Source organism: Delphinapterus leucas, chromosome 16 (genome assembly GCF_059928025.1).
Source record: "Delphinapterus leucas isolate spDelLeu-1000000601 "Yukka" chromosome 16, BTC_Dleu_Yukka2, whole genome shotgun sequence".
In the NCBI taxonomy this organism is placed as follows: domain Eukaryota; kingdom Metazoa; phylum Chordata; class Mammalia; order Artiodactyla; family Monodontidae; genus Delphinapterus; species Delphinapterus leucas.
The window spans coordinates 15,460,320-15,475,895 of NC_143144.1; the positions used below are offsets into that span (position 1 = coordinate 15,460,320).

The window sequence follows — 15,576 nt, forward strand, 5'->3', positions numbered from 1 at the left end:
TTGGGACCGACCGCTTGCCATTCCTCTCCTGGGCCACCTGCTCTCTTTCACGCTATCAACGTCTCTCTCTCTCTACTGGCTTTGCCTCCACCCTCTCCAGCTCACTGAGGTCGGCTTCCTCAGATCCCAGTCTTGCCCGGAGCCCACCCTGGTAACAATCCTCTTTTTTTTTTTTTAGCCGTGCGGCATGCGGGATCTGAGTACCCCGACCAGGGATCGAACCCACACCCCCTGAAGTGGAAGCTCAGAGTCTTGGATAACCACTGGACCGCCAGGGGAGTCCCCTTCACAATCCTCTTGCTGTTCCAACTCCCACTTAAAGGTCCCACTGCCCTGTCTTCTAGGCACAAATTCTTGAGAGAGAGAATATGATTGGCTCAGCTCATCCTATTGAACCAAAGAAGCCACCGCCAGGCTGGGGTGACATTCAAAGGACTGAATTTAGTAATTAGCTCCGAACTTGCACTGCACAATTGAAGAGAAGCAGGGTCCTCTAAGCCCGTTGGCCTGCTAGGACTTAACTCTTAAATTGCTGGTTTGTGGGAAGTTGAGAGGAGAGAGGGTAATAAAGACAGGTCAGTTGAAGGGCGCTAGGCAGGCTCAGGAAAGCCATGATTTCCAATGGATGCAGAAATATTTCAATATTTTAGTAACCAGTATGGCTATACTGATAGATACTGCTGAAAACTCTGAATCCCTGTGGGTGGGGAAGGGCAGAGACATGAGATACACAATATGCAGGTGGTCTGGGTTTAACAGGCATTTAAAGCCAAGCCTGTCCAATTCTTATGTATGTATTTCAAAGGGTTAGGGACCTTGAGGGCAGCAAGTACCTAAGTGTTTAGTTTTTATTCAGCTCCCCAAAGAACAATTCATGCTTTCCTACACAGAGGGGAACTAGTCCATCGCTCAGTGCTGTCAGCTGACTGGTGAGTGAGGGCTCCCCTGGGTACCAGTCCTGGCTTTGCACATATCTGACTATGGGGCTTTGGACGCAAGGTCTTAGGTTCCGCAACTTTAAAATGATGAGTTTTATTGGGTAAACTCTGCAGTCGCTTTCCCACTTCAGAATACTCTCAGGATTAAGATTTGTGAGGAAAGGTACAAGCAGGACCAACCTCAGGAGAGGGAGGAAAGGTAGGAAACTAACCTCATTGGAAGAAATTCAGCACAGCGATAAAGAACACAGGCTCTGGGATCAAATCCTGGCTCAGCCAACTGTAGTTTGTGTCATCTTGGACAGACAACTCACTCCCTTGGCCTCCATTTTCTCATCTGAAAAAGGGAAATAATAATGAGACTTCACAGAATTACAATAAAGAATAAATGAGAAAATCCATGTAAAGTGTTTAAATCGGTGCCTAGCACACAACAAGCAATCAATCAATTTTAGCCAATATTATTATTAGAAGCCAGACTAGAAATTTTCCATTGATTATATCATTTAATTATTTCAACACCATACAAGATAAGTGCTATTAATCCCATATTATCGATGAAAAAATCTGAGGCTAAGAGAGAGACTTTAATTCACCTAAGTCAAGGGTTGCTGAACTTTTTCTTAAAGGGCCAGTTAGTAAACATTTTAGGCTTGGCATGCCTTACAGTCTCTGTCACAACTACTCAACTCAGCCATTATAGCTGAAAAGAGCCATAGATGATGGTAAATAAATGGGTAGGGCTGTGTTTCAATAAAACTTTATTTACCAAAACAGGCTGGCTGGCCCTTGGCAATCAGCAGTCATTTGCCAACTGGCTTAAGATTACGTGGCAAAACACTGGCAGTCAGGATCTGAACCCCAGAAAACCCATTCTCTATACACTACACCACAGATTTTCTAATTCTTTCGGCCATGGAAACATTTCCTGCTAATAAAATTTTATGTAGATAAAGAGGTAAATTACAGCTAGAAGCCCACTCACACCATCTCCTCTTAGCCACCCCCACTACTGCCCTTAAAGAAGTCAGCGGTTCTTGTAAATCAACTATACTCCAATAAAAACTAAAAAAAATAAATAACTCAGTGGTTCTCAAACCATGGGGGTTAAAAATACAGGTCTGGGGGCTTCCCTGGTGGCACAGTGGTTGAGAGTTCGCCTGCTGATGCAGGGGACACGGGTTCGTGCCCCGGTCCGGGAAGATCCCACATGCCGCAGAGCGGCTGGGCCCGTGAGCCATGGCCGCTGAGCCTGCGCATCCAGAGCCTGTGCTCCGCAACGGGAGAGGCCACAACAGTGAGAGGCCCGTGTACCGCAAAAAAAAAAATTAAAAAACAGGTCTGGAGGGCCCTAATTCCACAACTTCAGATGGCTTGGGGTGGGCCCAGGTGATATACGTTGTTTATAAACTACCCAGATGATTCTGACTTAGGGGGTCCTCAGACCACTCTTTGAGAAACATGGATCTAGGATATTCCAATAAATGTAAAAGAATTTAATTCTTAAGGTTGGTTTTATTGAAAATAGGAGTACAAAACACAGAACCTGAGTTTCACTGACTTGATAATATTGTCTTGCCTTTGGGTCAGGGATTAATCTATTTTTGTATAATCAGTGCCTTTGTCTAAAAGCTTGTCAACTGCCTTGAAAAACAATGAGTCTCTCCTATTTATGTCATAGATGTCCTTGGGACCTGATCTTATCAATGTGAAGTACATACAGAACTTTCCTTAATCCTGCTGTAACTCTAACAGAAAGCCAGAACAGCACAGTAAGAATTCCATTAAGACACTGAGATAGAAGACTGATGACAGGAAATTATTCCATAAGCTGGCCCTTGAAAGGAACTGCCTAGTGCTCTGACACACCTGCAGAGAGTCAAGGCCATATCAAATGAGTGTCTGCTCTAAGAGGTCTGTGACAGCTCCGTGCAAGAAGGGGTTCAACAGGGCCCCAGACAAGCAGATGTCTGAGCAGCTTGGCCTGGTACCTAGTTCCATTTCTAAAAGAACACTATTCGCTGAGCAAAGCACAGGCATTAAATTTTTGATATCACTGTAACTGCTGGAATGTCCTCATAAAACTTGAAAATTTGTGCTTGCTGGGCCCACAGAGAACAGTCTGCACTTTTCTGGGCCATAAACTTGCCTAGGTGGAGGGCCAGTAAGAAGGGCCGGTCCTTCGGTTGCGTGGCCTTCCTCATCCTTGGCCTCTTGGAGGCCACCTTCAGGAAACACTGCATCAGCACTGGCTGCCCACACCAGGCTTGTCCCCTAGCAGCTGGAGCTGCTAAAGACAGACCTATTAAATAACCCTTCCCCCAGGTAACTAACAGCTAGAAAGAGCCTGGGGGTCCTGCCTGGGAGGGCCTCCACCAATTTCCTTCTGTTGATACTTTGCAGCACCTTCCTCCCTGCCCTGCTCAGAATTAAAGGCACACAGCTCCCCAGACAAATTCGTGGAGGCCTACCTAAAAAGGCTATCAGCTAAGCGCTTAAATCTCAGCACAGCCATTGCAGGTGGTGGTGTGTAGGTTGTTACTACGCAAAATGTGGCCCGAGGCAGCATGGGCCTCTCCTGGGAGCTGGTTAGAGGTGCAAGCTTCAGCCCCACCCAGACCTACTAAGCCACGGGCGATTTCTGTGCACTTTCCAGTTGGAGAACACCCATGTAGCTCACACTGATAGCTCAATCATGTCCCATCCTCAGCATTGATTTTCTTACCTGAAAAAACGAGGGACTTACAAATAATCACCTGTGCTTCATGAGCACATCACCGTGCACGGGTTGCCGCTCACCCTCATGACAGCTCTGAAAGGCTGGTTTTCAGATCCCCAATTTACAAATGAAGAAACCAAGGCCAAAGCAGTAAAACAGCTTCCCCATTGGCTCAGTTACTAAGAAGTCATGCAGATCAAAACTGCAATGATGTATCATCTCACACGGTCAGAATGGCCAGCATCAAACAATCTACAAACAATAGATGCTGGAGAGGGTGTGGAGAAAAGGGGACCCTCTTGCACTGCTGGTGGGAATGTAAATTGATACAGCCACTGTGGAGAACAGTATGGAGATTCCTTAAAAAAACTAAAAATAGAACCACCATACGACCCAGCAATCCCACTACAGGGCATATACCCTGAGAAAACCATAATTCAAAAAGAGTCACGTACCACAATGTTCACTGCAGCTCTATTTACAATAGCCAGGACATGGACGCAACCTAAGTGTCCATCATCAGATGAATGGATCAAGAAGACGTGGCACATATATACAATGGAATATTACTCAGCCATAAAAAGAAACGAAACTGAGTTATTTGTAGTGAGGTGGATGGACCCAGAGTCTTTCTGAAGTTGGTCAGAAAGAGAAAAACAAATATCATATGTTAACACATATATATGGACTCTAAGGAGAAAAAAAAGAAGGTCATGAAGAACCTAGGAGTAAGACGGGAATAAAAACACAGACCTACTAGAGAATGGACTTGAGGATATGGGGAGGGGGAAGGGTAAGCTGGGATGAAGTGAGAGAGTGGCATGGACATATACACACTACCAAATGTAAAATAGAGAGCTAGTGGGAAGCAGCCGCATAGCACAGGGAGATCAGCTCGGTGCTTTGTGACCACCTAGAGGGGTGGGATAGGGAGGGTGGGAGGGAGACACAAGATGGAGGAGATATGGGGACATATGTATATGTATAACTGATTCACTTTGTTATAAAGCAGAAACTAACACTCCATTGTAAAGCAATTATACTCCAATAAAGATGTTTAAAAAAAAGAGGTCAAGCCAGAATGCAGACCTTCCCTGCACCTAGAAGGTCATCTCTACTCCTCCCACCGTGTCGCTGTCTCAGACGATCTCAGGGCTCCTTCAACTCCTGCTCCGCAGCCGCCTTCCTCCGTGGCTTCCTCTAAGCACATGTTAACCCGCAGCATTCCGTGACCTTCCTCCAGTCAACTCCAAAGAACCCCTTGCTCTCAGCTCCTCACCTGCCTGCGCGCAGCCGGTTTCCGACCCCTGTGAGGCCCCAGGCTCTGCCGACCCCTGACCCGCAGCCTCTGAGTAGCCGACTGGCGTCCTGCTCCCCCGAGCGCTTCACCACACCCAGCTCTCAACCGATCACACCTGCTCCTCCACAGGTCAAGACCCTGCCTCCCCGGAACACTCCCTGGGAAGGGGGCCTGCCCTTTCCCAACCCTTTTTAGATCCCAGGACGCTCCTAGTTTCTTATTGAAACAGACAGTCCATTTATCACTACATCTGACCCATTCTTAATGAGGGGGAAATACTGACACATTTGAAGCCTTGTTACATGTGTTAACTTAAAGAAAAACACACAGCATAAGAGTTGTGCATTTAAGTTTTGTTCAGGGTCTTCCTGAGCACTATAGGCCAAGAAACAGCCGCTCAGTTACTGCTGAGGAACTGCTCTGAAGAGGTAGGGGAGGGGCCAATATATATATGATTTGGGGGGCTAGGAAATACATGCAGTCAAGACTACATCTTGGTGAAAGATTACTGCTCATCACAAAGATATCTCAAGTTAATGATTTTAGTGCTCTTACATATGGGAAGATGCAAGAATCTGAGTTCATGGTAATTCTTCCTGAAATAGGCATCTAACTATCTAGGGGACGTCCCTATATCCAAAACACAAAGCACCTCATCCTGCTTTTCATTCTGAATTCCTCTCAGGGTGCAGTGGTGGTGGGCAACTACAGTGGGGTGTGACTTAACGCTGTATTTCTGGGTGATGCTCTTCTCTGTTCATGCATGGTACCTAGCTCAGTCTTTCATTTCACAGGGGGTATTGCAAGGTCCAGAAAGGGGAAATCCATTTCCTTTCTTGTCATGTAACAGCTGCCCTACGTCTCTTTTTTTTTTTTAACATCTTAACATCTGTTATACCCTGCAACATTATCATCACTTATTATTACACTCAACAATAACAACAACAAAACAGAAACATGTCCTATTTCTCTAGGAAGCCTAGTAGAACGATAAAGGCTTAAAGAGGAAATGAAGTGGAAGAGGGAGAAAGAAAGATGGGAAGAAGGAAGGAGAAAATACAGAAAGAATCTTGAATCAGTTTTCGCCAATTCAAAAGGAGTGGAGCTGATTAAAATTCCTCAAAAGTAATAGCAAAAAGAGCTACCATTTACTGTGAATATACTATGAATTTGGCACTCTTAAGCATTCTTCAGCTATTGAAACCAAGCCCTTTAAAACTGAGTTCCCTTACTGAGTTTATGATTAACCTCTCTATCCAAAACTTTTTATTCCTTCTTGTCCCCAAACCTGTGTGCTAAATGAACTAATCAGAGTCAGATGACCGAAATTGCTGTTGTCGATAACATCGTTAATGTACTAAAACTGCTATTACAGATATCATCATTAAGGAACAAACTCAGATGAGTTCGTTCATGGCAAGATGAGTACAAAGACCCCCGAGCCGTGGACCACCTGGCCAGAGAATCCTAAACCAGAGACCTCCCGACTCCCAAAACTATAATTAAGAAATGTCACAGATATGTCACACAATGATGATTAACCACAGCTTCTTTGTTCTTCCTCTTTTAAAAACCCCAAACTCAGGGCTTCCCTGGTGGCGCAGTGGTTGGGAGTCCGCCTGCCGATGCAGGGGACACGGGTTCGTGCCCCGGTCCGGAAAGATCCCACATGCCACGGAGCGGCTGGGCTCGTGAGCCATGGCCGCTGAACCTGCGCGTCCGGAACCTGTGCTCCACAACGGAGAGGCCACAACAGTGAGAGGCCCGCGTACCGAAAAAAAAAAAAAAAAAAAAACCCCAAACTCAAAGACCAAGCTGGAGTGGACCTGAGACTTGTCTCTCGCACCCTTGCTTGGTGCCTGCAAATAAATCCTTACTTTGCTGCAAACACCTGCTGTCAGAATTGGGCTTTCTGCACCACGGGCATGGGAGCCCTTGCTTGTTACACTCTGAGTTTATTTCATCCTGACAGCTCTAATGGGGTACTCTTCACTGCCCCAAAAGGAGGAAAGTGAGACCTAGTGGTTGAACAGCTTACCAGAGTCAGTGAAAGGACCGAGATTCAAACCCTGGCTGGAAGCCTGCACTCTTCACCCTGACGCAACAGGAACCAAGGACTTTCTCTCCCTGCATCACAAACTTCCGTAGGTGCCTGGGAATGTCAGCTATAACATGACCACACTGGCCCCGAAACCAGCAGGAGAGACTGAATTTGGGATAGCCTGACTACAAAGGCAATGTGCCCTCATCTCTTGGATTCTCGTGCTAATGTGGATGCTTTTTAAGCAAACGTTGAACACTGCTCAGCTCCTGACCTTCCCCCCTAGTAAAACAAAAGGTTCTCTAGTTCCATATTAGCTGTTTCTCATTATGGAAACTGTCTGTGCCATCTTCATTCAATTTATTGCTACATTAGTCCCCAACCTGGCTAGGGAAATACATTAACTTTTAATAACATGCCTTTGATGACTTGTACAAATCACTCCCTGCCAGCTCCCTTCTTAAATTTATCCTCGTGAATCAGGGAGCAATGGGGGAAAGCCGCAAATTAAACCTGGTGTCCTGCTGCAGCTGAGGGAAAGAAAGGAATCTGGAATCCTTGGGAGAACTTTAAAAATACATCTAGTGGGCTTCCCTGGTGGCGCAGTGGTTGAGAGTCTGCAGGGGACACGGGTTCGTGCCCCGGTCCGGGAAGATCCCACATGCCACGGAGCAGCTGGTCTCTGTGAGCCATGGCCGCTGAGCCTGCGCGTCCGGAGCCTGTGATCCACAACAGGAGAGGCCACAACAGTGAGAGGCCCACGTATCGAAAAAAAAAAAAAAAAAAAAAAATCTAGTGTTTAATCATCTTTTGGAAGCACACGGTAGTAAACAGTAAAAACCTTCTTGTGGCAGGTTCCAGGTCCTGCCCATACTTTTTCTCAAAATCCTGATGCAAACTAGCATCAGGGAGAAGGGAGGAACTAACCTAGGACTTCTTTGGGAGTTACTCTTCCTCATCACAGCCCTACTCTCCCAAGTAGGGAGCAATTTGGGTTTTATACATTGCTGTAATAGACCTGAAATTAATTCAGAATTTAATCACAAGAAGAGCCTTGAGAATCAAATCCAATTTTTAGTCAACATCATTATCATCACCATCAACAAATGTTTATTGAGCATCCAGGACCCAGCCTGCTGGGAATACAAAGAAGTCTGAGGCCCTGCTCTGAAGGGGCTTCAACAGAGAGAAAAATAACGATGTATATAGCATTCACTCCAGATAAAAGGTGTTACAGGAGATAGGCTGGGACAGGAGGCAGCGAAGGCAAAGGCATAAAAAGGCAGAATTCAGAGAGGATGCCCCTAAGGTAAGATCCTGGAGTGGGATTTATACTGAGTATATTCAGGACGCTCTCTAGCGAGCTGTGAGACAAGGACAGTTTGGGTAAATGCTCCCTGGTTAAGTGAGGCAGATCCAGATATCTGACATACAGGGATGGCCTGTGGGAATATAAAATAAAGGACCACTATAGATGCCAACAAAAAGAAATACGGGGCTTCCCTGGTGGCGCAGTGGTTGAGGGTCCGCCTGCCGATGCAGGGGACACGGGTTCGTGCCCCGGTCCGGGAGGATCCCGCATGCCACGGAGCGGCTGCGCCCGTGAGCCATGGCCGCTGGGCCTGCGCGTCCGGAGCCTGTGCCCCGCAACAGGAGAGGCCACAACAGTGAGAGGCCTGTGTACCGCAAAAAAAAAAAAAAAAAAAAATAGGAAACCCACAATTCCCCCCCACCATGTGCCTCTAAAATTATCTGCAATTTCCCACTGATCTTTCTACCTGTGACAATAAAGTAACAGAGAAACTAGGTTCTGTTTTTCTCTCACTGAGCCTATACTCTCCAATTTTCTTTGATTTGGCTTTCCTTCTTTAGTATATTTTTTGAAGTTTTTACATTTTACCCTATTTGAAAAGAGGCTTTGTTTTAAACAATCCCATTTTAATCATGCGTCTTCCTCAGAGAGACTTTGTGAAGGTTGTTTATTAAGTTGACAGTATCAATGAGTTTTTTAGGGCACCTCTAAAGAAAGATGCTGGCTGATGTAAGAGCATCCAGAAGCAGCTGGGGTTGGTTTGCTGCCTGGGGCTTTATTCTTTTAATTAGCATTAGAATAACTGTGGCCTCTGATTAACTCCTCCAAACAATGGCAAAGCCAAAACCTTTTAGGTTGGACATCCCCAAGTCATGAACGGGTTGTGTTCTGGAAACTTGTGAATTTGTCCTGTGAAAGTCAGGCCAAGCTTTCCCATAGAGGAAAACAAAAGTGGTCCACAGGACAAGCAGTGTGACAGCCAGTGGTGCCTGTGCCCTGTTCTCTGATGGGCACCGTACTAAGCTCCTCAGGTGGATTATTCCATTTATTCCTCACAGCACATTTTGTAAAGTTGGTGCGATTATTACTCCTGTTTTCCTAAGGGAGAAACTGGGGTACAAAGTATATAAATAACTTGCCTAAGATTATACAGCTAAGTGGCAGTGCCAATGGTTCCCTGCTCTTAACCAGTGTTTGATCCTGCCTTCTGTGGAAGTACACAGATTCCAAGCAGGGCCAGGACTACGGTGAAGCAAGTGAGGGACTCCCCTGGGAAACTCCCCTGCAAAACTGAAAGGGGCTGCAAAAGACTCAGCCCAAGAAGCCAATCTAATCTGTGTGAAGCTCACCTAACACACTCTTCATACTATAGTCCTTGGCCAGCCTGGGCCATGCAGTATTATAACCATCTTGCCAAACTCATCTATGGTTCTCAAACATTAATTTGCATCAGAATCCCCTGGAGTGCCTTGTTAAATTCAGACCCCTAGGGCTCACTCTCAGAAATTAGGATTCACTAGGCTTGGGATAGTCTTTTATTACCCTCTCCTCTGTAGCTGGCTTTCACCCCTCTGCCTGGCTACTCACCTGAGGTGGAGAGCCAACACTTGGACTGGGAATGGAGAGAGGGAAGGTGGGCCGGAGAGCACAGCTACTTGGCAGTAGAACAGAGAGGGAGAGCCGAGACAAGAAACCAAGGACAGGCTGCTTCTGGGGAGGGGGTGGCATAAGCAGGTCGGCTCTCCCCATAGCGAAGGGCAGTGCTCTTTCAACAGAGAAATATGCTGGAAAACCATTAAGAAGCAGCCAAGCTGGAACGGCATTCTGGAGAATCATTTTGAACAGATGCTTCTTGTCATTACAACAAAACACAGGCTATGCACTGATGAAATACGCAATGTTCAGATCAAATTTCAAAACATGTTTACTTATATACTTTGAAAATACTTCTTTGATCAATCAAAGGAATGATGTATGTATCAATGTTTAACTCTTTGCCATTCTTCAGAGTTAACACCACTGAGGAAATATCAAGAAAGAGGAAGGAGAGAATATGGACCCAATATTTAGTAGTCAATAATATTATATCACTACATGCTCTGTGCAAAGAGGGTATACTCTATGTAGAGACTATATACTATATCACTACATAGTTACTCCACCAGGATGAAAACTCCCCTTAGGAAGCTTCCTGTCCATCTGGTTCACCATTGTCTTGCCTAGCGCTGCACCTGGCATGCAGTGAATATTCCTGTATTTCAATGAATATTCCTGTAATATACAAAACACTACAGGGTGTAACTGAATATGAAATTCCATCATATAGTTCCCAGTGGTGTAGAAAGACCAAGAAACATAAAGATAAATATAGCTGAGATAATGAGGGCAGTTCTGAAAAGGAAGTGAGACTTACCCTGAGTTTTTAAGGATATTAAGCCCATGAACCTTTTCTATCCCCTCCCATCCCCTTCTAGTTCCTTCTTTTCTCTTCTCTCCTCTCTCTACAACCACTCGTTGGTAACCTCATCCAGTTCTATGACTGATACTGACCAGCACCCTGTGGGGTTCCTAGGCACAAAAGCCTTTCTGTGTCCCCCACTTCTTGGAAATAGGCTTCATTTAGCCTCTATGACCTTCCCTGAGTTCCAAAGGGTGGGTTCAAACAGCTGCTAATCAGGAAAAGGAGGGAATGCTGAGACAAGGGAGGAACAGTCAAGAAACAATAGCGCAGCCTTGGGGCAGGGTCCTGCTTCCCTCTCAAGGGATACACATAATAATATCTTTGAGCTGCTTTGCAGATACTTCTCCCCGGTAGGAGAAGTTAATGGTCTGCTGCCCACAAGCACGTAGACCCCAGACTGGTTGGAACCAGAAGTTTGATGATGCTGACTCCCAATTACCTCACCACCAACCAAGGAAAAGAACGTCCAGGAGCTGATCACGCCCTCCTCTGTGAACCATTACTATAAAACTCCTCACTAGCCCCTCCAGGTCAGGACACACAGCTTTTCAGGGCATTAGCCTGCGGTGGCCCCCTTTGCCTGGCAAAGCAATAAAGCTATTCTTTTCTACTTCACCCAAAACTCTGTCTTCAAGATTTAATTTGGTGTTGGGGTACAGAGGCTGGATTCAGCTCCATGACTTCAAATACCATCTATATAGCACAGCAATTCCACATTCATATTTCCAGGCCTTAATTCTCTCCAGAAATCCAGACTCATATATCCAGCTCCATACATGTCATTTCCATGTGGGGTTCATTCAAAATTGAACTTTCAATGCTCCCCACCACTGCCACCCTGACCCTAATCAATCTCCCCCATTTTGGTAAATACATTCTCCAATTTGCTCAGGCCAAAAACCCTGCAATCAACCTTGACTCCTCTCCTTCTCTCCGTCCCCACTTCCAAAAGCAGGTCTTGTTGGTTTTCTATTCATAACATATCCATAATCTGACAACTCCTCACTAACACTGTAATCCCCTGCCAGAATTTCTTCTATAATTTCCTGACCAGCACCTGTTCCCACTCCTGGTTCCTTCCAGCCCCTTCTCCACACAGCAACCAGGAGAACTCATTAAATATCCATGGGACCTTGGAATTCTTCTGATCAGAACCCCCCACTGGTGTCTCATCTCACTCAGAATAGCGGGCTACCCCAAGTCCTTACCACGATGCCACCTGATCTCACTGACCTGTCTCCTATTCCTTACACTGGACGAGACCAAACCACACCGGGCTGTAATTCCTTTGACCCTTCAAGCACACGCCAGGCTCATGATCTTTGAACTTGCTGTTCCTTCTGCCAGAGAGATTCCTCCAGACATCTCCATAGCTCACTCATTGACCTCTTTCAGGTCTTTTCTTAAAACTCCCCAACAACGCTATTTAAAATAACACCTCACTCGCTGCCATGACTCTTAGCCATTCACCCAGCTTCCTCACTATCTAAGATTCTATTAGTTTTTTCATAGAATATAAATTCATGAGAGTAGGGACTTTGTTATATTCACTGCTATATTCCCAGCCCAAAGAACAGTGACTGGCACACTGTAGGTCCTCAACAGATATTTGTATAAATAAATCCATGGACCCCTGTGTTCATAGCAGCACTATTCACAATAGCCAAGACATGGAAACAACCTAAATGTCCACTGACAAATGAATGAAGAACAGGTGGTGTACATGTATACAATGGGATACTACTCAGCCATAAAAAAGAATGAAATCACACCACTCGCAGCAACATGGATGGACCTAGAGATGATCATACTAAGTGAAGTAAGTCAGAAAGAGAAAAATACCATATGATATCACTTATGTGGAATCTAAAATATGACACAAATGAACTTATCTATGAAACAGACTCACAGACATAGAGAACAGACTCGTGGCTGCCAAGGGTGAGAGGTGGGTTGGGGAGGGATGGATTGGAAACCTGGGATTAGCAGGTGCAAAGTTATTACATATTGAATGGATAAATAACAAGGTCCTACTGTATAGCACCGGGAACTATATTCAATATCCTGTGATAAACCATAATGGGAAAGCATATGAAAAAGAATTTATACATATTTATAACTGAATCATTTTGCTGTACAGCAGAATTAACACAACACTGTAAGTCAACTATACTTGAATAAAATAACTTTTCAAAAAAAAATAGAATGAATCCATGATTTAGGTTGATGGAAAAGAGGATAAAGATTTGCAGGGAGGGTCCCAGCCTAAGCAAAAGTCACAGGATAGGACTGTGCATGATATGGAGAGCAGATGGGAAACAACATGTCTAGAATGTGGTGTTAAGTTGACATTAATATACAGTTGGAAATGGTTGGGTTTAAAACAAAGCTCTAATGAGATATACTGAGATAAATACTGTCTAGATTATCAGGGAAGAGTATCACAAGAGAAGCATCCTAAAGAGAAAGACTAGTGCATGATAAACATGACTGTACACAAAAGGAGAGAGAAACTAGCAGAATATTAATAATAGTTACCTCTGGAAGGTGGAGTTAGTTATCTTCCTTTACTTTTCTATTTTTTTCAAATTTCATTAATAAGTATGGACTAATTTTACAACTCGAAAAAAAAAATCTTTCAAGTTGCTTTTGAGTTCTAAAGTACTGAAAGGTAAGTTCCTCTGTAAATTCACTATTCTGTCTGAAATAAGACTGTTTAGTGAATGCCATATATATTTATGAATAGGCAAAGACAGGGGAAGAGTTTCAAGAGAAAAAAAGGATTTCAGAACCTCTCTAAGAAAAGACTTTTGAGTTTGATGCGAATGACAGTATGAACCAGTCATAGAAGGGGAGAATTTTCCAAATTTTCAGGTAGAAGGATTAAGGGCAAAGGCTCCAGGGTGGAATAAACATCAAGTATTTGATGCTCAGTGAGCTTATAGGATCTGATTTACATTCTCTTCCTGCTGTGTGAAAACTGAAAGGGGTTGAGGGGACACTGGGGAGTGGAGGAGGGGGGCAACAGTAGAAAGTGTGGAATGCAGTCAGAAAGGCTAATACAGGGACTTCCCTGGCGGCCCAGTGGTTAGGACTCCGTGCTTTCACTGCCGAAGGCCCAGGTTCAATCCCTGGTCGGGGAACTAAGACCCTGCAAGCATCTGGGCGCGGCCCAGAAAAGAAAAGGCTACTGCATAAACCTAAAAAGACGACTTGCTCTGATAACAGTAGAGAAGGAGAAAAGTGCAAAGATTTTGGATCTACGTTAAAGGCAGAACTAACCAGACTTGCTAATTAACTGGTTCTGGCAGGTGAAGAAAAAAAGAGAAATGAATTACTGCCAAGTCATTTGGAAGCTTCTGGATTAGCATCACACTTAGAACACAACACTGAAACTCCCACATTACTTCTCCAAAAACAGCTACACCCAGAAGAGAGAAGTGTCGATTTACTCACTGTTATCAAGTGCCCTCTGGGTTCTAAAGCACTGCCCAGGGTGGGGGACACTGTGAGATAGAGTGTAAAAGAAAAGGAACGGATGAATCTTTTCCTCTTGAAGTTTATGAACTTATAGGTGAGACAGGATAAAAACAAAGATATACATAAATGTAACTTCTTCATATGCTTGATCGTTGACATGAATGCACACTCATGCATCCAAGAGGCTCATGTACTTGTCGCAATTTCATCAAGAATCATAGCTCTAGTAAATTACACTCAAAAATCCAACTTGGTGGTGTGTAATTACAAGATCAGGAAATGATCACAGTTAAAAACATTAATGCATAGAGGGAAGTCGATTCACATGCCCACCTTTATCCTTCATAGTTATATAACGGCATGTCACTCTAAATGACAGGCCCATCAGTCTATTTTATTCTAGAGCTGAATTTACCCAGCACCAAAATGAAAAGGCCATCTGAACGGTGGGCTACATTTTCACTTGTCACACACGTGTTTTGAATTCTGTCATAAAGACAGAACAGAGGGAAATAGAAGAAACTTGCCTTCAGAGGAAGCTACCCAAGACAAATATGCCATCAGGATGAACCAAGGATAGAACTGGAAGAAATTCTGATACTTAGGAGTCACCTGCAAGCTTGTTATATGTAAACATGAACTCGGAAAATAGAGCAAATTTTAAAAGTTAGGTAATTACGGCATTGTTTTTAAATTAAGACTCATTCAGTACTGATAATTCATGAGATTCTGGAAAGTTTTACTTACACCCATAATAAAACCAGAGAACGAAAATAATTATCAAATTTAGCAGATGTTTTTATTCTACATAATTTATACCTACTGAAACTCAGCAAACTTCAGCAAATTACTTATCAGTTAACAACTCTTCTTCCTCTCCCCTGTGGTTAAACTATGATTGCTAATTTTTATTTTTCACATTTTCATTCACTACCAGGAAGAATAAGATTTTAACAACTTGTTCAATTACCAAAGAACCTACAGGCCAATGTATGAAAGGTATTGGGAAGATTTCCTTCCTTCTTGAAAAATGAGTGTCATATAGACTTCAAGGGCTAGAAGATCTAGGAGTGCATTCTCTCACCTGGGAACTGCCAACAAAGGAATCAAGGCAAACTAATGGTTAAGAACATAGGGGGGGACCTTGAAGATGGCGGAAGAGTAAGACGCGGAGATCGCCTTCCTCCCCACGGATACACCAGAAATACATCTACACGTGGAACAACTCCTACAGAACACCTACTGAAGGCTGGCAGAAGACCTCAGACCTCCCAAAAGGCAAGAAACTCCCCACGTACCTGGGTAGGGCAAAAGAAAAAACAGAG

At 44.3% G+C, this 15,576-nt stretch overlaps 1 long non-coding RNA gene across 1 annotated transcript in view; it reads right to left on the reverse strand.

Moving 5' to 3' along the window:
• LOC111167609 (uncharacterized) overlaps positions 1-15,576 on the reverse strand; it is a 94,322-nt gene that overhangs the window by 31,719 nt on the left and 47,027 nt on the right. The window contains exon 3 of the long non-coding RNA XR_002642868.2: positions 1,151-1,275. This is a non-coding gene — a long non-coding RNA (uncharacterized LOC111167609). The remainder of the gene's footprint in view (positions 1-1,150; positions 1,276-15,576) is intronic.